Raw genomic sequence first — 26,305 nt, 5'->3', positions numbered from 1 at the left:
TCTTTGATCATCTGACTATGGAGCCAGCAAAAGCCAACTATTTATTGGCCGACTTCTTCACTCCAGCCTACAAATCTTATTACCTCTACTCTGTGCAGATGGTAGTTGTTTCAGCTCAAACAATATTTGGCAATCACAACACACTTGTCTTTGCTGGAAGCTATGTATTAACTAAGTAGAATGAGATAAGACTGTTACTGTTTTAGCAGTTTGTTCTGCAGAGGTGTACAGATGACAGAATCCTGGAGTCAATCAGGTGTACAAGTGTTGAGGTAAACAAGACTGGTGGTAGTATTTCCCTCACGGACATCTTTCAACACTTCCCCTCAGAGGAATACCAGCAGCCTTCTGAAGCGATGACCCTGAATACTCAGGTCGACTTCAGTTTGAGCCAAAAGCTTCCAAAACTACTACATTTGGAGGAGAGCTTAATTAAAGTGTGGTTGAACACTGTTGTACTGTGGTGCTATTATTATGTACATTTAAATGTAATGGTGACAGGTGAACGGCAACGAACTTCTAATTCTTTTGTTTCAGTTGGAACAGAAACATTCCTCGCTAGCTTAAATATGTCATAACGCTGTGAACGTTGTGTTAAAATTCTCCTAAACCTAAATGCAATTTAAAAAACATGTAAATATATAATTAGTTAATATATAATAAAAAGCAGTTACTAGATAAGAGTGCAATAGTTGGATGTTAAGAGTGTTTAGTGTTCATTCAGTATACATTCAGATATGTACAGACCCCAGTGTGTGCTGACATGTGGGTGTGTAGTCACATGTGTACGTTCACTGCTCTTGTACATAGTCATAGTCTGACAGCAGCTGGAGGAAAGACCTCCGAAATCTCTCCTTCGCACACCATGGGCGCAGCAGCCTGTCACTGAGGAGCTGCTCAGTGCTGCATGGGGTGGGAGGTGTTATCTAACAGGGATAACAAGTCTCACTACTTTAGAGCCATCTAGAAATGTCTATGGACATTTTTCTAATTTATTATTATTCATCGTATATTTATTTTTGTCTTTCTCTCGTGTCGTCTCGGGTACTGCAGAAGCTGATGGAAGTGTCAAGAGCTTTGCAGATTGGTAAGTGTAGTACAACTAGAACTGCATAAAATGAATAAAAATATTGAATAAAAAGTTAACTCAGTGGAAGTCATCATGAAGTGCCTGTGAATATTCAGCATGGAGATTTTGCGAATTTGGCTCCAATTGATCAAGTAGTCCAGTAGAAACAAAGCACAAACAGGCATAACTGTTAACCTCACAGTTAGAATAGTTGAGGTGTCATAAGGTCATCAAAACCCACAAAGACCCAGCTGTGAACATCTGCCAAATTTTATGTCAGCCCAAAAAGCACTATACGAATTATTCTGTATTGCGCTAGTGTTGGTCAGCTGGCTGATTTTCTGACTAAGTGGCTTTCTGACTAAACAAAGGGCTACAGCAGTGTTTCAGCACATGCCCAGTGTTAGCTGTAGTAGCTGAGTGGGTTTAACTAACAAGCATGAGTTTCAAGTTTTCATTTGAAAAGTTGTTTCTGGAAAAGTGGACTAAATATATTTACAGTCCTGAGCCCCCACTCACTGAAGACTGATGATTAAAAAGAACAAGTCCTTGTGAGCTAACCTGCTTGTTAGTTTACAGAAATGGAAAGGTAAATGGCTTGATAATACCAGTTACTCGTGATGGTTAAAACTGGTACCTGGAAATATTTACAAAGGAAAACTGTGGTACATATCCAGTGGTATTTAATCATTATTTATTTTTTAAATTTTGCATTTTGTGGAGGTTTTTTTTTAAGTCTTCGATTTAAAGACTATAAGAACAGACAAGCAGATAAGTCACTGCACAGTGTGTATAGATGTTGTGCTGCAGTGTTAACAGAGCCTGACTTTTTTAAGCTAATGCAAGAAGTTGAATAAAAATTAGATAATACTTTAATGACGCTTTAGCAATTCCACCAATTTGAACAAGATGTTTAACACCACTGGCTGATTTTACAGGTTGTAGACACTCACTGCTTTACCTCTGTCCTGATGCCTTTGCTCATCCTCACTGAGGTGATTTCTGATGGCTGTTTCAGCTAATGTGGATCTAGGGCCAGATGCATTTCTGACATCATGTGTAAAGTCTTTGCTGGATTTTTTTAAATTTCATGACTATCAGATACTATTCAATTGCTATATATATATATATATATATATATATATATATATATATATATATATATACATATATATATATATGTATATATATATATATATATATATATATATATATATACATATACATATATATATATATAAAAAAAACACCCAGCACGCCCCTGCGGGCGGTTTATCCTTGAAGCTCGGGTCCTCTACCAGAGGCCTGGGAGCTTGAGGGTCCTGCGCAGTATCTTAGCTGTTCCCAGGACTGCGCTCTTCTGGACAGAGATCTCCGATGTTTTTCCCGGGATCTGCTGGAGCCACTCGCCTAGCTTGGGAGTCACCGCACCTAGTGCTCCGATTACCACGGGGACCACCGTTACCTTCACCCTCCACATCCTCTCGAGCTCTTCTCTGAGCCCTTGGTATTTCTCCAGCTTCTCGTGTTCCTTCTTCCTGATATTGCTGTCATTCGGAACCGCTACATCGATCACTACGGCCGTCTTCTTCTGTTTGTCTACCACCACTATGTCCGGTTGGTTAGCCACCACCATTTTGTCCGTCTGTATCTGGAAGTCCCACAGGATCTTAGCTCGGTCATTCTCCACCACCCTTGGGGGCATCTCCCATTTTGACCTCGGGACTTCTAGGTTATACTCGTCACAGATGTTCCTGTACACTATGCCGGCCACTTGGTTATGGCGTTCCATGTATGCCTTGCCTGCTAGCATCTTGCACCCTGCTGTTATGTGCTGGATTGTCTCTGGGGCATCTTTACACAGCCTGCACCTGGGGTCTTGCCTGGTGTGATAGACCCCAGCCTCTATGGATCTTGTACTCAGAGCTTGTTCTTGTGCTGCCATGATTAGTGCCTCTGTGCTGTCTTTCAGTCCAGCTTTGTCCAGCCACTGGTAGGATTTCTGGATATCAGCCACCTCCTCTATCTGCCGGTGGTACATACCGTGCAGGGGCCTGTCCTTCCATGATGGTTCCTCGTCTCCCTCCTCTTTCTTGGGTTTCTGCTGCCTGAGGTATTCACTGAGCACTCGGTCAGTTGGGGCCATCTTCCCAATGTATTCTTGGATGTTCGTTGTCTCATCCTGGACTGTGGTGCTGACACTCACCAGTCTCCGGCCCCCTTCCTTCCGCTTAGCGTACAGCCTCAGGGTGCTGGACTTGGGGTGAAACCCTCCATGCATGGTCAGGAGCTTTCTTGTCTTTATGTCAGTGGCTTCTATCTCCTCCTTTGGCCAGCTTATTACCCCAGCAGGGTACCTGATCACGGGCAGGGCGTATGTGTTGATGGCCCGAATCTTGTTCTTACCATTCAGCTGACTCCTCAGGACTTGCCTGACCCTCTGCAGGTACTTGGTGGTTGCAGCCTTTCTAGCGGCCTCTTCATGGTTCCCATTTGCCTGCGGGATCCCCAGGTACTTGTAACTGTCCTCTATGTCTGCAATGTTGCCTTCTGGTAGTTCAATCCCCTCAGTTCTGACTACCTTCCCTCTCCTATATATATATATATATATATATATATATATATATATATATTGCACATCATGTTAGGATATGCCAACTTTTTGGTTAATAGCTTTTTGGGAATCAGCTTGTTGGTGTTATTAAATTCCGTTCATTTGAATTCTTTTGGTGACAGAGGAAAAACTGGACTCAGAGTGGTCAAGCTCAAAAAATGATCTTTATTTTTACATTTCCAGAAATGGAGGCCTGAACAGCAGAAAAATAATATTGTAATACCTGTAAAACGGTGTTAGCCTTGGCATTTTTTGGTAGATTCAAACAAACTGAAATCAATTATGTGTTTTTCTTACATCCTGCAGGTAACAAAGAGCCTTATAAATTGGTTCTTTGTTAAGCCGTTGGTGGAAAAAATGACTCATCTCTTGAGTTGGGTGCTTTCTTTATGCTTGAATGGTTCAGAGGTTAGAGTTAAGTGGTTTAACAAACAAAAAACGTTCCCCTGAGAATAGTCAAGCACAAGACTGGACAGAAAATTAGATAAAAGTCAGCCAATGTCTAAACAAAAACGTTAAAAGACCCCCAGAGAGCCTGAAGAAGTATTTTTGAAAAAGAAAAAACAAAGGTTTGTCTCCTCGGATGCAACATGTGTATAAATAAATCATGGATCAAAATCTTTGCACTTTATTATTCAAAGTTTAGTTCCTATATCTGCCCATCTGGCTATAAAGAGGCTTCTAAAACCCCAAACTGTAGTTTATACTGCAGCATAATAACATGGGTGAGGAAATGCATTATTGGTTTGGGTCCATATATCCAGGCCAACAAACTGGTGATATGTATACCAGGTAATTGATTTAATGCGCATCATTTTAAAATTTTAAACACTTTCTCAGCTCCTGTGGTGATCAGCAGTTACTATCACTCAGTATCACTGTTACTGTTTAGGTATAGTCCAATTAATCCAATTTCTAAGCTGCAATCATCAGATGTTTTGCTATCTTGGTACCATTTTCTGATTCATCTCTGCAAAATGATCAGGAGAGCATGCACAATCCTAATCAGCAGTGGATCTCTCGGGACAACATATTGTGCCAATGTCTTCATGGCAAAAACTAAGACACTGGAGCTCACTATCAAGTCCACTACAAGCTTCGTACCATCCATGGTTAAGATAACCATTTTGCTTGAGTGAGAGCAAAAATATCTTGGTCACCAGCTATGAGCTAGTGATTGCACTGTGGTATCAAATGTACAGAGGAGTCATATTAGAGTTCAAAACCTATATTTCAGTATAAGCCCCAGTCCATCCCATCTGTCCATGAACATCATTAAGGGCACGCCTGACCCAGTTTTTACTAAATCTAGAGGATTTTGGTTAGGTGGCTGAGGGCGGGAGGGAAGGATTTTCTGCAGAGGGTGACTTCAATGTGAGCAGAGACTTCTCAAATCTTTTTAGCTAATGGTGCCCATAGTTAACAAGTGAGGAAAACTGATATGTAGTAGTGAAGTTTGCCTTTAGGATTTTCTGGCAGAGGGGCTCTGTGCCAGAAAGGTTTTAAGAAGTCATGTGAGGTAATATAAAGAATAAGGTTTGAAGTAGGAAGCAGTTCTGTTGATCTTTCATCCAGATGACTTTGGTTTGTGTCTCGTTTAACTTAGTTAGCTTATTATTTTTAAGATTTACTTTATTATTTTCTGTTTTAGTTACAGTTTGGTTGGATGTCAGCCAGGGGCGTAATTTCCACGGGGGTTAGGGGGGTTATGACCCCCCAATAATCAGACCCAAGCAATATAACCCCCCCAATAAAATTATGAATTATCTTGCATAAATAGGCTGTTGATTTTCTTTACTCATTTCAGGTATTACCAGCAAAATAGTTGCAATGTTTAATCATCTGGGAATTTACCCAGATTTATTTATTTATTTAGACAGAGATCTTGACCCCCCCAATGTTCAGCACAAAGTTACACCGATGATGTCAGCACCAGATGGACTTAGTTAGCTGTGGGAAAAATTCATGTTTAGCTTAAATGGATTTAGATGAATATCAGTGCGTGTATTGTTAGCTAGCATGCATGTAATAAATGGTCACAAATGCTTGTGATGGCTTCATTTGTCTCATGCTCAACAGGAAAAAAAAACATGTATAACATGATAAAATAGTAAGTGGGGTTAAAATCCATTAACTCCTGCATTTGATTTTACAATATATTCTATTAAAAAAATAAAGACGGTAATAGGCAGGTCAAACATATTTTTAATAACAATGTACATAATTTATATCACTCACTGTCATCACTGGAAAGCAGTTAACAGACAACATCTGTTTTACACAGTAAGGCCGCTCCAGGTGTCATTATACCCACAGGAACAATGCGATTAAATATAAATACACCATCTGCTGAACTGCACACAAACCCTTGACTGGCCGTGTTGTGATTCTTTTTTTTTTTTTTTTTTTTTTTTTTTTTTACAACACTCTCTAATTAAGCAGGTGGAGATTCATACAGTTTACTAAAGAATATCCACCCACAATGAAAATCCCATTTATGGCCACATCAGCATGCATAAAAAAGTTTTCCCTTTGAAACATTTGATTCATATTTCCCAAAGCATTAATAACAGGTGTGAGTAAAAGAGAGAACAGGCAGCTAAAAGGTCCAACCTTTGATTTTGGATATATTAGCTGTACAAATACCCTTTGCTTGTGCATTTAAAAAAAAGAAAAGAAAAACTTAGATTAGGATGGCAAATATTTGTAGTCTTGAGCTGGACTGGATTTAAGTCTAGCCTAATGTAACCACAGTTTATATTAAACGGGTTTAAACTTAAAGTGCAGCTAGCTAACTGCAAACTTGTGCTAACCCTTTTTGTTTTGAGTCCTTAGCCTTTGTATTGTGGAAAGGCTTGATCCCATCTTGGCTTATCTTCTTGACATGAAATATATTCACTGTTATAAATGTATTTATGTCAACATAACATGCTGCTGGTACAAAAAGCACAGACTCCATCCAGAAAGTTATAGCAGTGTAGCACCTACAGTGTGCTAATGCAGCACTGGATGTTTGTATGTTATTATTATTTTTTATGGGTTTATTTCTTTCAGATTAAAGATTGCATCCTGATACTTTTCTGACACAGTCTTAAATATCTGAATATCTTATTCATAGTGGGCAGTTATTAAGGAATTGATTCCCCATGGTAGTTTCACTTAAGCATACCTGAGAAGATTTGCTAACATTCTAATTACATAAGGGCTTTTGGTCCCTTATTGACAATTTCCTGTCACATTAATCTACATAATTCAATCCTATGTGAATATTAAAGGGCTGCTACAATTCCAGGTAAACTCATGAGAGCTGGATTAACAATTGAAAAATCAGTGGAGCAGTAGAGGTCCCAATATCCTTTAGTCTGAGTGTGGGAGCATTCCAAACATGCTGGTCACCAATTCCAATTTGTTTGTTCCTGCAAGGCAAATGAACAGTCTTTGAAACTCTGCACCCTTTGCTTGTAATCCTTGAAAAATGTGAAGTATCCTGCCCCAAGCCAATAAAACTCTGATGAAATCATGAAGTTAAATTTTTTCAGTCTTTCGTAAACTCTCAAAAACAAAACCAAATACAAACATCGGCATGCGAAGCAGTTCTGTCAACTGATGCTGATTTTTGAAGGTGGTGGAGTTTGCTTTCTGACTATTTAGGGCCCACTGACCTCTATGTTTTATAGATGAAACTGTAGATAAGGGATGGGCAATTCAAACGGTATGATTGGTTGATGATTACAGTTCAAATGTTCTTGTCATTAAAAGAACCTCCTGGCCTTGCCATAAATAACAATTGAAGAATAGTAGAATTTCTCCTTCTTTATGTGTGTATAAACAAATTTAAACAGTTATGGTTATGTGGGAATGAGGCTCAGTGCTATTGTACAGACTAAAAATCATAACCTCCCTCTCTTGTATGGGACTTGCTGTTCACTCAAAGAGTATGAAAGAAACCAAACCTTGTCATGGTCTTTGGCTTGCAGGCAGTTCCATCTGCAGCCAGAAAATAGGTTTATTTATGACATGGCAGACTCAGTCTCAAGGCATGAAATCTGGCTTTACTCTTTTTGCATTAAGCCCAGCATAGAAAACCTCCCAAAATCCAACAGGATTTCTTCAGAGGATACATTTGTTAAAAAATGCAACAGCCCAGCTCGTCTCTTGCTGCACGGGGAATAGAATCAATAGAGATGTAACATGGTGGCTCCAACCAGTAACTCTGTTAGCTCTCTTTCTATCTTTTCCTTTAGCTGAATCGAAGCCATACGATGATTAAACTGGCCCAGAATGACAATGCTGGCCTCAGGGGAGTATCGCAGACCTGAAAGAACACACACAAAAGGCGCCTTTCGCTTTTTCAATGGGATACTGTAGAAACCGATAAGACTGCAAAGAAGCATTAAAAAGGAACGCTGACATGCAAAGGATTCAAACTATACATAAACAAAAAGAAACTTGTATGCAATATTAATAAGGGGAAATTTTGAGAACATACACGATGGCTTTAAAAAATCCTCAAAGCACATGACTGACGATATTTTCAATTCTCCAGCAAAGAAGAAAAGCTACATTGTGTCAGTTCATCCCATATTCTGTTTTGCGTGTCCATTTGATCATACTGAAGAAATAAATATATCAAGCTAAATTTTGTTTTAAGCTGTAATAATTTGAAGAGCTTCTTATGTTAGTTTATTGTGTAGTAAGTAGTACATTTCTTGCGTACTATTTTCAGCTCTGGCTTTCTGACAGAGCAACAGCGGTATGAAAAAGTGCCCCACCCCCTCGTTTTAACATAAATTAGCTGTAGTGTCTCACATTTTTGGAAAGCTGAGTTCAGTTTCACTTAAATATGACCTGCCTGACAAAGTGGAGTAGACCAAAAAATCCTCAAAAGCCAGACATCATGCAACGATTCAAGGAAACTCAGGAACAAATAACAAACAAAGTCATTAAGATCTTTAACTCTGGGAAAGGTTATAAAACCATTTCTAAAGCTGTGGGACTCCAGCAAACCACAGTCAGAGCCATTATTCACAAATGGTGAAAACATGGAACAGTAGTGAACCTTCCCAGGAGCAGCCGGCCAATCAAGAATGGTGTTGTTAATAGTATTGGTCCAGGACGAACATTGCAACTGACCAGTTGTTGTGACGTCATAGCTTTGCCCATATGGAAAAGAAATAGAAAAAACTCATAAAAGACTTGCATAAGATGTGGCCTACTTCATATAGTGAATCATATAAGGCTTATATGATTTACTCATGAAAGTGGCCACTTTCTCATTACTTTCATATATTGTTTTAGTAAGTATCCAAAACATACAAGTTTCATTTATATAATTTTTCAAGGGATCTTATATCTGTTTTCACTCTTGTATGCTTTTCATACAAGTTTTACACAAGACAAATACAAACTTTATAAGATTTATATATATCTTTTCCATATGGGTGGAATGTGGAGAAAAAAGAAATTAAACGTCTTTGTTTATATAAAACAGCAAAAATAGAGAGAATCCCAACAATCAGATGACCCCACCCCTCCATGTGCAAACACTTTGGTGACAGTGGGAAAGAAAAACTCCCTTTTAACAGGAAGAAACCTCCGCCCGAACCAGGCTCAGGGAGGGACGGCCATCTGTCATGACTGCTTAGGGGTGATGGAAGGAAATGTTTTCTTTATTAATTTGTACGTGATATTGTTGGCTTGCAATAGTTTTAACAGCTTGGCTAATGCTAAGTGAATGCTAAGACAAGGTTGTTGGTCAGTGTAGTGTTGATCGTGTACCAACATTATTATGACAGTCTAGGCAAAACAACAACACAGTGCTATCATGCCGTGCTCTAACCATATTGATGTGTTTTTAGCAGTTTGTGAATCAAGCTAAAGCTACACATAGCTATAAAGACATTTGAGACCTATTCATTCTTTGTTTTGGACTCTTCTTCACACTTTTTCTATGCAAGAAAATACAGGATATTGCAAGCCATAGCGCTAATTTAGATTCAATCCCGTTAAAGACAAAGCTAATAGGCTATATTTGTTCATCAGTTCATGGCAATCCAAGAGATGCAGTGGGGGAACAAACCCATGACTCTGAAAGCTTTTTGCAGAGGAAAACACCAGGTATTAATACGGAATTTGGCAGGAGGAAGAACTCTTAGCTCAGGTGTAGCGTGCAATATGAAATATCCAGATCGCTTCAGCAGTACAGATCGTATATCTGATTAATAAAAACTTAAAGGACATTAGATTTAAGCTTTAAATTTAAAGATTACATTAGAAATCTCCTGTTTTATTTTTTTCACATCTTTTTGAGAAGAAATGATTACACATTAACATTTGTTTTTCTTCCCTGGATAAAACGGCAACTGTTCCCTTAACTTGCTGTTAAATTTTGTGCCAAGCTCCAAATAAAGTGGTTGCGTATCATAAGCTACATGTTGCTCTGTGTGAAACACTGAATTTGAAATTTGAAAAACTTCTGTACCGCTAGCTAGACGCTGCATCACAGGGATGAGATGGAAAAAAGGATTTTCACTGAGCGGGCTGAATCATGTCACCGCTTTAATCTCGCCATGGACCACCGGATTGCAGAACATGAAAACTGAATTTGCATGAAAGATTTTTTTTTGTGCCCCCTTTTCCCTGTTAATGCCCTATCGGCCCCCCTGGCTAAACTTTGCTAGATCCGCCCCTGCACAGTTACCAGCCGTCAGCTACGTAGAAAAAGATCCTCGAGTAGAAAGTAATATTAAATACATTCTAACAATAGCTGATCAAGCTTAAATGTGCTGCTGTTGTTCAGCCGCTGGTTTCCTCTTTCTGGTGCAAAGTGGGCCAAAAGCAAACTAGAGACACGGACTCGCGACAGAAAAGCCGATCAGCTGATCGTTAAGCAGTTTCATGATTGAAGTAGCAGCAAGAAGAGGCAGTCGCTTGTTAAGCTTAACGCAGGAATGCTTTACAAACATTCAGAGATGGACTTACACACTTGCTTTACTTCTCTCGGGATAACTTTGTCGGAGATGAAATGCCGGGTTGCTAGCGAAGCTCCACATGCTATCCAGACCACCGACAGGTCCCGCATGCCACAGCCGCTCTATCACGTGATGCATACTGCTCCGACGTGCTAACATTCTGAGGTGAGTTACGGTGTGTTGCAAGTTTTGTGAGGTGCTTTCGTGATATTTAATGGATCGGATTACATTTTTTATTTTTCTCCGATATCCGATCCAGTAATTTAGGTCAGTATCGGACCGATACCGATACGTAATATTGGATCGGTCCATCTCTAGTTTCTGTAGCTTCTGTGCTCACAGCCAGAGCCATGTGTTTCAGAGAGTGCTGTTTGGGATATCTGACATCAAACTTGGCTCTGTAGAAAAAAAACATGTTTTGAATCCAGGTTAAGACCAGTCTGGAGCTGGATTTTTTGGCTAACAATATCTTTATGACTTAAAAAAGAGGAAAAGAATATAAGATGGATTATTGATTTTTATTTTTGGGCATGGCAGGAAGAGTTGAAATTTCTCCTTTTTCCTGTCGTTTTGAAAAGGCTTCTATTTAAGATGGCTTTACATTTAGAGCGCAAAAAAAATTGCACCTAGCAGCCAATCTACAACAGCCATTCAATTTCCCATCCATTTGTACAGAAATTGGCCGTAATGCAACCAGAGGGTGCAGCAGGGTTGCTCACAAGAAAGCCTCAACAAGACTGGATGAAGCTAAATGGCTAAAATAGTTATTTACACCTGCTTCTAGACAACAAAAGCACATATTTTATTTTTATTTTCACAAATACACAATCAATAATGTGTCTGCACTGAAATAAAACACTACAAATACCCATTAGTTTTACTTACATGAAAGCTGTTTTTCTAAAAGATGCCAGTATTTTGCTATTTGATGTTATTGGTTGGTAGGAATTCAAGAGAGGAGAAAAGAGGACAAGCATGACTTGAAATTTTGAGTTATTTTGTTGGAATTTTGACTTAACTCTGCAAATCAGGAAGCTGCTTACCCAGAAGCAGATGGCATAGACAAATGCGTACTGAAAATCAGGTAGTGATATCATCAATGTGCTACCGAAATGTAGTAAACATGAACAAGCTACTTTTATGCTAATGCCTGTGAGTCAGCTAATAGCACATTTCATCATTTGTAAAGCCATGCTGAGAGTACTCAGCAGTTTGAACATTTATTTATTTTACTGGGCCATTTTAGCCTTTATTCAATAGTAACAGTGTAAAGAGACAGAAAACTGGGGAGAGAGGGGAAGACATGCAGCAAGGCCCACGGATTAGAATCAAACCAGGGTCTACTGCTCTCCCTGGCCATATAGCATATGACCTGCTCATCCCACTAAGCTAACCCGATGCTTGAACATTTGAACATTTATGACAAGCAGCAGTAGCGCTGGTAACTCAGCCGAATGCTGCTAGCGTAGTTGTAGCATTGCTAGCTTAGCTATAGCACTGGTAGCTAATGCCTTCCATGTTCTGCTTCAGGATAACATCGAAATGATGGTTAATTTTGGTAAGCACCTCATAGTATAACAGTCATGTTGACTACAGCGCTTCCTGATTAGCCGAGTTATTTTCTTAAACGTTTTAGCTGATTAACTCAAAACTTTGAGATACATGAGTTATGGATGGCTAAAAAAAACATTTTCAGTGGCGGAAACAAGCTTCCATACAAACCAGAGCAGATGAGCACATCAGTAAAGAAAAGCAGCTCTTTACGGTGGTTGCAGAAAATCACCACACAATGTACATATTTGGATTACACCTCCTTAGGGCTCCATTAATTTTGGAGTATCTCATGAGCGCTCTTTATAAAACAGGAAATCAAGAGAGTGGGAGTTTAGAAGTTCATAACAGCATTCATGTTTTAGCATTTACAATTTGTCTTCATTTGTAGTCGGTATCTTTTTCTACCTGCTGTTTTGAAGAACAAAACATTTACAGTGCCCTCCAAGAAGGGGTCGCAAGGACCAGCTAAAGACATTGTGTAATATTTTGCCACTTGACCAACGTAAGTACATTGTTTTTTGTTTTTGTTTTTTATGTGTTATTCAAAATCAAACCCTCGATTCCTGTTTTTCCTCCCACTTGTGCGTCAGCAGCATGTACTGTACACCTCTCTCAGTCACCAGGAAATAACAGCTTGACCTGGGCCAGCATGCAGGCTGACCCAGTGCAAGCACAGAAAGCAAGCATGGGAGAAAACCCGAAAAAATATGACGAGTCTGTGTTTTTGAGACGTTGATCTCTCTCTGTGCAACAGGAAGTTCTGCAAGTGATGAATATGCATGCGAGGGTGGTGAGGAGGGGGTTCTGTTTTGTACATTGTGTCCAACAGCACTGGTTCCTCCAGGTGTTCATTTAACATAATTGTGTCCGCACATGTTAAAAAACAAAATACTCAAGACACCTTCTCTGTCCTCAGTCTCACTTGTGGTCGAATGGAGTGAAGTGGAGTTCGGGCTCTGCTCCCATCTGTGTCTCCAATTGCTTCTTCTTTTTATGTCCCCTCACAGCGCTCAGTCATATCTGTCAGGGACACACAGGACAGAGCATGGCTATAATTACTGTGGTTGTAAATCCTCTAAAAAAAAACTTGTACATGTACACACACAAACACTTCTCCCTACATGTACACACACAAACACTTCTCCCTACTTGCACAGTGTGTCCTCTTTGGAAGCAACATGGAGGTAAAAATAGCAAAGAAGCTGTTATCAGCTCCAGCGTGCGTTTACGAAGGTAGTCACAGCTTTTTTCTCTCTCTTTTTTCAAGTTGCTTAAACAGACATCTTGAGCTCAAAGAAATCATTACAGTGTGATTTAGAGTGCACAGTAAACAGGATTGCCTGGCAGGATCAGGTTAGCAGTAAACGGTGTCTACAGTTTCAGTGCTATCATCCCTGGGGTGTTTGGTTTTTGTTCCAAAAGAAAGTTTATCACCGTGCACTATGTATAATCTCTTTAAATGAACTGCGCCTCTGGAATATGGAGCTGAAGCTACAGCTTTTCACAGACAAAATGTGTCCATCCTTATCATTCCTGCAGAATTGTTTGAAAGTCCATGAGGGTACTACGTTTCCAAGATTTGTTCCTATGGGTTATAATTGGTAGTGGAGAATCAGAATCTTGCCTATAGGCACAAAACAACTTAGTTAGGTTTGCAGTTACAAATACAGGCTCTTCATTGCCATGGTCACAATCGTAAACACCAATAAAGGCGTACAACAGACATTGTCAAGTAACTTGGACTATGGAAATAAACAGCATTATCTTGCATTAACTTCCAATGTTTGACCAACCCATCCATCCACCCCTCCATCCATCCAACAGGGACTATTCACGCTACAATGTCCCTCAGGCCATCTCCGCACGCATCTTTTTCTCTCGCGTCACAGTGTGGACTGCGAAAACTGAGATTTTCGAAAACGATGACACATTTTAGTCATATATGACTAAAACTAAGACGGCGGGCGGCATTGTACAGCAGTTTTTTTGTTTGCTCCTAATTTTGTCAGCCCTATTACAGATTAATATCAGTTTGGACATGCTCCAGATAGCTCCAGATAAAACTCGGCACTTGACATTTTGCCACGCCGTTTCAAAGAGCCGGAAAGTAAATAAATGGCAGACGAAAATGATGCAGGTTGAATGGTCTTACATTTGATGTATGCGCAGTACAGGGACATTTTCAGTGTGGATGAAACAACTGAAAACGGTCGCGGAGCGTTTTTAGACGAAAACGCTGTTTTCAAATTTATCAGTGTAGACGTAGCCTTACTCACATCACTGCTTCTGCAGCGAGGATGTGAGATACACGAGGGTTTGTGAGATACACGAGCCAAAACCTCCAAATGAGAAATCTTTTTTTCCCCATAGCCACTCCTGAACCAAGTCAACCCAAGCAATCAAAGAGTTGTTACCAGTAGGTAATGAAAGCAGAGATGAGTAGTCATGCTTATAACACTGGAGCCTCCATTTGTACCTGTACTCACGCCAACAGAAGAACTGCTGTGGCCACATTTTCGATGAAGTGATCTATGGGCTGGTTTTCCGCTTTGCTCTTAGCTTTGTGTTAATATTTAAACACCAAAAGAAAGCACTTGTGTGCATGCTGAGTAGGATAGGGATTTGTGCAAGTGTATTGGGAGGAAGCCTAAGGTATGAGAATGCAAAGCAGATCTCACTTCCTGCTCTGCTTTGGGCCAAATTACTTTGGGCACAATGGGGTGTTGCCAGACACAAACATAATTTATGAGTAGAGCCCTCTGCATTACTTCTTCTTCTTCTTCTTTTTTTTTTTTTTTTTTTACAACAGTATATGACTATTGCTAAGGGAACAACTTTTAAATAGTTAGCTTAACCCCAGCTCCCTTTTAAAAACAAAAATCAATCTTCATAATCTGCTCTGTTGTTATCGTCTTTGCAGCTTTACTTGATGGATTTCAATCTCAGCATTGGAAAGCATAAGGTGTTATAATCATAATAATCATCTTATTCAAAAGTAAGTGCACATTTATCTGAGTTTAATCAAAAAGGTCAGAGAAATTATGCTAGAGTCTTCACAGGCCTTTTGCAGGCAGAAAATTTCCCGAAAGTCTGACCACAAATCAAGGATGCTGCAGAGAATGCACATCTGAATCCAGATGTGGAGCTCATCAGTAGAGGAGGATTGCCAGAAGAACATCATTAAAGGTAGTTACGGAAATGTGATCAGAAAGTGTTTTTTTTAAGCAAAAGACAAAAAAAACCCATTAAATAACCACAAAATGTGTTGCAGACTCTTCAATAGTAATTTTACATTTGTGCTCCTCAGCACGTACTCTCATAGATAAAACAAGTTTGCCACATAAGTCAGTCACTACTGAAGCATCCTTGTTTGGAGACAGATAATGAACACACGTGCAGCTAATGAGTTGTGTGATAAGGAGGTTTATGTAGATTATTCACCCATTTTCATAATCCCTCATTTAACTTGAGGTGTGGGGTGGGGAACCTGCACAGGCACACGAACCTGGAAGCTCTATGCAGAGAGACCCCAGTTTACTCCTGTGAGGCAACAATATTAACTCTTACACTACTGTAGTCAACAAGTCAACATGACTGTTATACTATGAGGTGCTTACCAAAATTAACCATGGACTATAATCACTCATCATTCATGGGACTGATTCTTTTTATTGTTAAGGCCTAAAAATAAACGGTGTGAAAACAAAGTTGACATCAAGCGATGATGAGCTGCTCCTGATGGGGTTTTTTGTCGGTTTTGCTCCTGATGTTTCAAAGAAAGAAAATTAAGAAACTGAGAATCTGGGTCCATCCAATTTTTCATGAGAAGAGAGAGGGGGAATTTCATGGTTTGACCCAGGTCTTGCTGGCAGTGTTGGGAACACATGTGAGGAGGGAGAAATAATTCCAGAGAGCCGATTGACCTGGAGCAGCATCTTGCTGTGTGTCTGAGGTAAAATAATGTTATTTTACCAGTGTTACCTGCAAGTTCTGAGCTCTGACCGCTTGTGCCAAATGCAGTGGTGCAAATACATTCTGCGAGATTACATGGTCGGCGTGAACAGCGGCAGTAAGAATGAGGGGACTCTCATTCTCACTCTCTTTTTAACACATATTTAATAATATTTTTTAAGTCCTGTCTGTGTTAGTTTAGATTTTACATTATATGTGGTACAGTATGACAATGTCTAAGGGAGGACAGGCAGGAAAAAAACTGCACAGATTTTAGGTGTCTGGTGTGTAAAGGCCTTGACTTTACACAGTATGCATTACACAATACTTTACATTATTTTTGTGTTGTTACTTTAACACGGCCTTGAGATGGATTGTCACATATTTACCATTTAACAAAGTAAACTTTAGGCCATGCAATAACATAAATCTTGATCCTAATATGGACACACACAAGACCTTTTCCTGGTGTTTTAGTATTAACACAAAGCTGAGTGCAAAGTTGAAAAGCAGCCCAAAGATCACTTCACAGAGATTGCCAAAGCAATTCCATTGTAGAAACAGGTGCAAACAGGGTACACATGAAACGAGCCTGACTGCTCATCACTGCTTTTGTTACCTGTTTGTCAGGCTCTGACTGCTTGGCCAGGGTCAGCATACACTTCAGCTTCACTGTGTACTGGCTTAGTGCAAAGAGTCCATGTCAGGTTATCAGCAGTTGTTTCAAGGCACACTGCTCTTTCTTGTCCTTTTGTGAAATAAAATTACACCGTGTGTAAAAGGTTGTGGACTCCTCCTGAAGTCAGATACCAAGTAACAAATCTTTGCCACTGTGTGATTAAACTGCAGTGTGATTACTGAAAATGACTCTATATGTGCTGTTAAAGAAAAATGTAATTACTTTATAGAGATTTACTTCCAACATTGTTGATCAAGATATATATGACTTAATTGGTAGATAAAGGATGACATGAAGTGGGAAGACTAAAGCAGAGCACTGCAGAGAATTCTGGGAGGTGAGGGTTGCATTCGTCACTGAACGCCTTGCCAATCTGATTAATTGCTGTATTACTGATTGTTCCAAATTATTGAATAACTTCATTCACTGCTGCTGTACTAATCAATATATTTTATTTGTGATGAAAACATATAGATTGTACATGCCTCAGCCAAGTCCATAGAGCAACAAGCACATAAGCTCTCGCTAATTGGTCTAGACTCTGAAAATAACACGGAGCTGCCATTACTCATCGTGTGTGCTTTGATATAAGCAGCCCTGCTGGCAGTTTGCAAATGGATTAAGACAATTAACAGATGGACTCTCCTTCACCTCACCTTGTTTTTTTTAAATTGATCTTGTTTAATTGATCGTGGAGTCATGCACTGTAGTACCAGAGCAACAGCTTAATGGCATTACAACAGACAGCATCAGTTCTCTTAAGCACTTTCTACAGCTAAGTGCAACACTACTAGCGGCTTATTGAACACGCTAAATAATCATCATGTTAGCATCACCACAAGCTTTATTGTTATAGATTGAACATTCATTCCTTTTTGGCCTCAACCTAAAATGTCTTCTCATAGCTCACATTTACCTAAGTCTGCGTTTTACCACGGTCCTCGTTGTTATTCTAATCATATGGATGTGGGTCAGATGCAAATCCATCCATTCGGCATCCGTTCATCTTTTTACAGATTTATTGCGGTTACACACAAGTAGAAAAGCCCATGCAGTTGGTGTTATATATGCCATTCCTAGTATACTGACACAAAGAATCAATTAAATTTGGTCTTTTCTGGGCTGAATAAAGGCATGCTTAAATGATGGGTGGTCCAGAATAATATTATCTGCTATTTTCAGTGTACTTCTAACTTCATTTAAATTATTAAAGTATAGACAGATTGTTTGCAATGGTCTTTTCACTTGTTCCACAGAGACACTCAATGAAGACATATTCCAGTGCAATAAAAATGACCTTTCCTGTTCGCTACATCTTGATGAACCCAGGCCCTTTGATTAATGAATATTCATCAAAGAGGCTGTGTTTTTCTCAATATCTGCAGACTGTTCCCAAATGTAATCAGTATCTCCCTCGGAAAAAAGAACAAAAGAAATAAAGAAAAAGACCGGGCACTATAATGGAATCTAAGGCGTAATTTGAACAATGCGTTTAGTATCTTTGAGATGGGAAATATTTAATTAGTCCGTTCCCAGTAAGCTCACTGTGAGAGTAAAAATTTACAAATGGTCCTCAGCTATTTTCTTTTAATATTTTACTTTGAAATAGTGATGCATAAATGTCCTTTAACAGCATGTAAAATACTTAAATACCCTAAGAAAATACTGATGGTTAAACAACTCACATTAGGTTTTTAATGCCAGATTGAGGAGGTGGTAACATTTCCCAATTGTGTGTTATGTACTGTGTGTTGAAATTGTTTATAGACCAGTATCCAAGCCTGTTAATGTTCACTGTTCACACACTGATTGCTGTGACCCCTCGAGGTACCCTAATTTCTGCTTCTTCTGGGCTATATTCTCAGCAGCATATTAAACATATCAGGTCCCCATAAGGAGAATCATGTGCTAACAGCTGTCTAAATGACTCGGGTAAAGTTTGTAGCATGCGTGCTTGTTGTTTTTGTCTGCTTCCACTTGTCTTTGCACTAGGACGATGTCGGCGTAAATGTGCAGTCATATTCGTTGTGTTCCCACTAGTGCTGTCAGCGTAAATCTCGTTAAAATGACATTAACGCCACAACGCGGCAAATCTCCGTTAATGAGTTACCGTGGATCGCCCCGTGCGTGGGGCTGGACGGCCAACACCTTAACGAGCTAACTGCGCTAACACACTAGCTCCCACCAATTGAGCATTGCGTGGCACATCCGACATACTGTTTTACTTTTGTCCATGATGCACTTACCATCAGGGTCATGCTTCACATGAAGACCAAGATAGTTTCAAACGCCAGATCTGAATGAGGGTGGGGGAGGTTCAGTTTCGGGTAGCGTTGAGGTAGTTGCCATGTTGCAACGAGCTTAGCTTCTGTCTTGCTAGCTTGCGCTGCGCTCAGTGGATCTGCGCTCGACAGTGCAGCCTAAGCAGAGTAGTCGAACGCAGATCCACTGAGTGCTCAACACAGACAGCATCGTCAGAAGAAAAGTTGATAAAATAAATAAAAAAAATTGTATTGTTCGATACATATGCGTACCAAACCGAAAGCACTGTATAGAACGGTTCAATATCGATACGAGTATCGTTGCACCCCTACTGCTTATATCTTATCGCAACGGCCCAGCCACCCCGGTCTTTCATAAACTGGTCATCATTTTCATTTTACATTGTTGTGCAATTTAATTTGCATCAAAAAATTTGTCAAAATATATAATACACGTTTTGCAGCTGTGAGTCATGACTTGGTCTCATTTGTTTTCATCACCCTAGTCTGATTCTCTTTATACCCACTCATTTCCCCACACTTCCTTTACCCTCCAGCACTGTGTTTGTCTTACTGCCTTTATCATTCCAAGGAACTAAACACAAACTAATGTCACTAGTTTCACAGGTGCACAAAAATACTGTATAATTCAAAAATTGTACTAATGGTGCTACTTGTAGGGAGAATTGTCCATTCAGACATTCACAGTCCATCGAGCCAAATTCAAAAACCATCCTGGACCAAAGTGGTGGACAGAGTAAAATGGCCATCTACCTAAGAATGTATATACAACACGTCTATTCAACGTAAATTCATTATATTATTGTCTGAACCTTTGAAACTTAGTGCTGAAGGCAACACAACGCTGAAACCAGTGCGGAGGACACAATCTAAAGGCTGGAAGAGACAAATTAAAGCAATGTGAAGCAACATAAAAGAGAAAGTAATTAAAAACAGACTTAGAATGCAAAGACAAACGGAGAGTGGAGCAAAGACAATGCAGGGACAAAGGAAGACATTTAGAAACCACAGGCGAAGAACCAAATGACGACTAAGTAACGCGATCGTGAACATGACCTGAATGTTCTAAAGCACAAAACGTTGAAGGAAATGAGCAAACTGCATTAGTCTTTGAGCTCTCATTATGCTTTAATATCTTTCTGAATATGCTGGACCCGAGCAGTACTTTTAGCTGCCTTGACTTTCAAGTGTAATGCGTTCGCCTCCGAATGTGTCAGTACGTATTCGCGTGAGCGGATGCTTTTTGGATGTGGAAACACATGTCAGTGTTTCCACATCCTGTATACTGGATCCATTTGACTGGAACACTTAGCATCGCCCTGCCCTGTAAAGGTAAGCACTCTGCAAAGTGCAGAACGCACACGTGTGCGCTCACAAACTTGGCACACAATAGGGATATTTAACGACATTCTCCACTCTATTGTGTTGTTTGCAGGTGCTGTGACAATTTCTGGAAGAGAGAATCATCAGTTTCTCATTCAGCCTTTCCTCTGATTCAATTTCATTCTGGGGTTTTTTTTTCATAGTACACAGCAATAAGAAGTCACGCAGAGACTCAATGGACTCTTATTTGGATGCTTGGATACTTCAGTACCTGGTTTGCTGAGACTAAATGTCCAACTGATCTGCAGTAAAATATTTTAAGGATTTCTGCTTGCATAAATCATGTTTTCCACTTATTTATTTTAATACGCACCAATTAAAATGACATATAAGTGTCTAACAATGTAATAAAAAGAGAGAATACATGTTGGATATACCTAGGGTTAGCGTTAGGAATAGGGTTGGAGACCTTGGAAAATTAAAGGCGATCTATTATAATAATAATAATAATAATGGATTGCATTTATATAGCGCTTTTCGAGAACCTCAAAGCGCTTTACAATTCCACTATTATGATGATTTCCACATCCATGCTTTCATATTTTGTGCTACTCAAATAGTTTTGAATGATTTGTTGTAAGAACCCATCCCTATGATATCAAACTGTAACTTATGGCAGGCCATCAGTTCAACTACCAAGCTTTCCATCCATCCATCCATCCATCCATCCATCCAAGAGGCCCCTTACTATAGGAGTTTATTCTGCATTAAACACATGTCTTTTCTGCCAATCAGTGGGAGCTGAACATGCACTGATTAGCAGTGTTCTGTGTTTGTGAGGTTAGACAGGTGTATGTGAAGTCACCTTTAGCTCATCAGATGAAGTGGGACTGTGAGTAAAAATTCATTAGGTGGTTCAAGTAAAAGTTCTCAGATCAGTAGGTATTCGCTCCAAATAAAGCCAGCATTCATGCCATCTGAACATATGTCTTCACCTAGCTATTGGTGCTTCCATAATTATCTTTAAAGTGCATGCAGCCCAGTTTGATAGTCAAGCTTAGAGAAGTTTCTGCACCTTAATTTAGCAGATCAGGGGCCAATTGTCTTCACTCTTTCCCTGACAACCACCCCAGTACTCTGTAAATATCCATAAAGATGTGGTTTGATGACCATTTGAATAGTTTCCTGGTTTTGGGTACCTACAAAGACAGAGACCATCCTGACTCATTCCTGATGCAAACCCAGTCATTTTGTTCTATAAGCAAGCCTGAAATATGACAGACACCACTCAGATCAGAGGAGAGCTTCAAGGATGGTCCTTAGTAGGTGTTCAAGGAGCAAAGAGTTAAAACTTGTTACCGTATGTTGCTTCAGTTAAGTTAGAGTAGCCTGATAGGATCCTGTTAAATGACTTTATTATACTAAATATTGCAAACTCAACTCTACTTGCACACTCCAAGTGTTTTATACAGTCTGATCCACCCATTTACACAAGCTCTTGTTTCCTACGTTGAAGTGCTTTCTATCTAAGATTTACACACATTCACCCTCCAATCAGCAATCACCAACACTCTGTCTTTCATGACGTCATGGTTAAGTGTTTTTTTAATGAGGGCACCTTAACTCCATCTATTAGTGACTAACCCTAACCCTGCCTTCATAATACAGTCAACGAACTTTCTGTCCTCAAAGTTCAGATGGTTCTCTCAGGTGACTTTGTAAGCACATTTAGACTCACACAACAAAGATAATAGCAGACACACAGACAAACACTTAAGGAGTGAGAGATATAAAGAGAGAGGGAGAGAGCATCATGGGACCTTGGACATACAAATCCACCTGGCTGAAATATTCAGAAGTGTTAACAAGCCCGAGACGGGATATGTGGGACTTCCCCCTTCTGGTCTACTTATCTTTGCCTCTGCTAAAATTATTTTTATCCCTGGTAGGGACAAGACACACATACCCCTCCCCCCAAAGTCTTTTTTCTTTTTTTTCCCCTTCACAAATCACACTCTGCTGAGGTCTGCACTACGAAGCTCGATTTGGGCCTGAAGGACAGTAACCTCAGGTTTAGCCTTGGTGTGACACAGATCGTTCACTGCTGATCAGTCAGCAAGTATATATGTATATTACCTGCTTATGCATATTGTCCATTGTTGAATACTGCTGTTTTGTATAGTCATATAATGCTAAAATAAACTGAACTTTATAAGCTAGTTATTGACCTTATACATGTTATATTCATAGTTGGTTTGTCCTACAGCTGGATACGGCCCAGGCTGTAAGGCGAGCTGCAAGTTTATATTATATTTATATGGTTTATATTTGAAAAAAGAAAAACAGCTGTACTATGAATGGTCAATCACTGCTTCAGTGGACAATTGTCTGACTCATTGCTGCTGACTAACACAGCCATGAAATATTCATTGTTGGCTTATTATCCGATGTTTTTCCAGCTTCCTGCTTTGGCTGCGAGCACATGCTTTATCTCCTCTTTACTTTGCAGCATGCATGTCCCACTCAGGTCCTAGCGGGCATGAAAGTAAGGAAGATGAATCTTCGCTTTTTGAAAGGATTTTTTCTTTATAGGAGGCACACATTTGGGGACTATTTGACGACAGCGTGCTTATAGGGTATATAAATGAACATTCAAGTGTAGTTTTTCTCCTCAAGATGATGTTTCATTAATGCAAGCTCTACAGTTTGGAGCCGCCTAAGCTTGCTGACTCTTATCCGCATCGCTCTAGCTCACCACTTTGTTCTTCTGCTGTTAGAATAGCACTGGGCAGAAAATAGAAAGTTGAATGACTGCTCATTGGACACCTGTTGACTTGAGATTGCTATGCATCTGGCTTTGCACCCTTGCACTGATCTACCTCCTCCATCACACCCCCTCCCTCCTCCTCCCACTGTCATTTTCTCCACAGTCATGTTCCAGCAAACCTCCCCTGTGTCCTCAGTGGCAGCCAAACCACCTTACAGCCCACTTGGCAGCATCCATCAGGCAAGTTGCACCATCTTTGCCAAAGCCTCATTAAGAGCTCATCAGCCACCATGTGGATCTCAGTGTGCTGAGGAAGTGAGGGCTCACTGATTTCCTCTGCCATTTCCTGTATATCCACATATGTAAATTATTCAGCTAAGTGGGGAAAAGAGCAAACTTCAGCGTGGTTTCTTTCTCCATCTTTAAGGAATTGTGTGACTTTTGTTTGAAGCGCTGAAGGAAGCATTTACCTACCAGCCCTTCAAACAAAGTTGATTGCAAAGCATATTAGCGGCACAGTGTTATAAATCTCCGTGGAAGGGCTGGGAGAAAATCTTACAGGCTAATTATTGTGGTTATCAGAGTTTCTATTGTTATGTACTTCACATACTCTGGACCATGTTCAATTTGGATGCCAGCTTGTGGAATTTGGACTACAACACTACACTTCTGGACGAGAAATAGATCAAGACGTGTCGAGTGTAAAATCGCGTGTGGGGGTGTGTTTGGGCCTGGGTGGAATTTTAACTGAATGTCCGGGTAGAAGACGGGTTAAAAGTAGAGCTGGTGTTCCAGTTTTGTATTCTGCTTGTTATGGCTTCTTATTCTGACTCCCTCTGCTCTGGCAGGACACACAGACCTAGCTCATAGCACTTGGCTTAACACCCATAGCTCAGTGGCTTGTTCCTATCTTTGCCCTGCAGCACTGCAGGCCTCATCCACACATGCAATCACAACACTGCACACAAACATCTATTAATGGGAGAATGTGTGTGTGTTTTTTTTTTCCACAAATACACTTTTGATTTAAGCTTTTATTTGATAATTAACTTTAAACGTTCATCAATTGAATGGTCTTTTGATTTACTCATTACGGTGGTGTGGTAATTAAATTTTCTCACTCATTACATATGCAGATATATTAATATTATTTAAAAAAAAATTTTTTTTTAATATTATTAAAATCTTTATTTATGTTTTGCTTGGTGCTTGGAAAAAGCAACGTAGCAATAACGCTGATCATTTTCTAGCAATGCAATGTTTCTTGTTAATTGTTGTTAACGTGTCAATGCACTTTTCTATATACAGCACTATATATGTGCATGTATGTGATGTACGTAATAAAAATTAAATACTACACTAATGAGTGGTGTAGTATTTAATTTTTATTACGTACGTTCGACTGTTTCATTACAGCAGCAGAATACAGATAGAATTTGGTATCTAGACTGCAAGCTTTTTTCTCCATGCAAATATAATGCACACAGAAATTGTGTAAACATTCCCCCTGAGTCCCCAGAGGGTGGATGCTGGAGTGGTGGAGTGGTTTAAAGTGTGGGCTGCAATGCAGGACAGCAGCAGCACTGACTTGTTAAAGAGAGAGAGTTGCAAAATTTGCAGCTTAAATCAACCACCAAATTGGAAAGGTGTAGTTGGAAAGTGAGTCCCTGGAAAAAGAGCCACGTGTCAGGTCAAACACAAATGCAAGAAAAATCAGGCCACTGTGCGATGTGTTCACTGCTACAGGTACACATGTGGTAAATGCAGACTACAGGTACCATGGCAGTGCCAGGATTGTGAGTGATTGCTGACAATGTTGAATTATTTGTAAATATGTGTACAAATGGTTTGTTTTTTGTACTGTTTTTATCAATAAATGTCAGCAACAAAGGACATACACCCATGTGTGTTGATTTCGCCCCAAGATGGCAAACTGAAACACTCCAAGTTGGTGACTTTTGGAGATTTGTTTCCCTGGATGATTGAGAATGCATCAAGATGAAACACAAAAGGAAGCTCACCGCTTTTAGCAGCTCCCCCACCCCCTCAATCACTCACCCCCACTCCCCTCCCTCCAGAATTCCTAGGTAACGACCTAATATACATATGAATGACTCCAGCATTTGACTGACTGCTCTCCGGCTTTTAAAGGTAGAAACGCAAAATGATGACTCCGCGGGGGTCTAAGGTAGAAAACCAAAATGACTGCTCTCCGGGGGTCTAAGTGTTAAAACAGCATGAATTTTCTTGGCTGCACCGTAAGCAGATAAATGAGTCGTTCCTCTGTTGTATTTCTGACAGAGCAGTTCTTCGCTGAGTGTTTGCTTTATTGTTAAACTACAGGTGCTGCCAAACCCAGCAGATGGGCACACATGCATCCTACTGTCAAGGCCAATGCTATTTTTTAAAGAAAATAAGTGTGATCCACGGCCAGTTTTAACTGTTTCTTCACTTTTCCCTTGTTCCACCAAATTTTTTGAAACACAGCAGGGTTTTTTTTCAAGCTCACATACAAACAGACAGACAGACGAGCTTGGCAGGTTCACCTTGGCAGAGGAACGCGCCGGGGATGTCACCGCTGGGTGCCTTCGCTGACAGGTGCAGGTGTGAAGTGTGTATGAAACATTTTACCTAAGCAATAACCCAGAGTGTCTGATACACCACCAGGTGTGGATTCCCATGGAATCACTTATGGACAACAGAACAGCAGGCTGACTAACTTTTAAACACTCTTTTGCCATGAATCGCTGTAAACGAATGCGATTTCTGATATGATTACAATACAAGAGCTATACATGAACGACCACTACAAAATACACCCAAACATGATTTTGTTCTTGTGCACAAACAAATCAGTATTCCAGGAGTCACTATATTAATCCACAGTAGGTTTATCTCAAAGCAAGTTGAGGACATTTTTTCATTTTCATGACAACGTACCTAACTAAGACCTTCCATTAGTTGTTTTATAACTGAGAAAGTCTCTTGAATGGAGAGTAGAAACATCTTCATGAACCTAAAGAAGTCCAGTTGCCTTCTTTTCAAGCACTTCAGACTACAAAAAAGAAACCACACCTGGTCAGTACGGGGCCCTG

General features: G+C 39.9%; 1 protein-coding gene across 2 annotated transcripts in view; it reads right to left on the bottom strand.

Moving 5' to 3' along the window:
* Window positions 1-5,406: 5,406 nt before the first annotated feature.
* The window catches only part of uts2r1 (urotensin 2 receptor 1), a 66,980-nt gene continuing 46,081 nt past the window's right edge, over window positions 5,407-26,305 (bottom strand). For both annotated transcript variants that reach the window (XM_085283813.1, XM_085283812.1), the window contains one exon: window positions 5,407-13,228. The gene's annotated coding sequence lies outside the window, so the exon portion shown is untranslated. The remainder of the gene's footprint in view (window positions 13,229-26,305) is intronic.

The sequence above is a fragment of the Mchenga conophoros genome, linkage group LG8 (assembly GCF_057382185.1).
Source record: "Mchenga conophoros isolate Kocher_MC1m ecotype Shallow Benthic linkage group LG8, M_conophoros_male_GT1.1, whole genome shotgun sequence".
NCBI classification, from domain to species: Eukaryota; Metazoa; Chordata; class Actinopteri; order Cichliformes; family Cichlidae; genus Mchenga; species Mchenga conophoros.
Note: the sequence above shows the minus strand (reverse complement) of the source record. Positions and strands in the feature narration are given on the sequence as shown.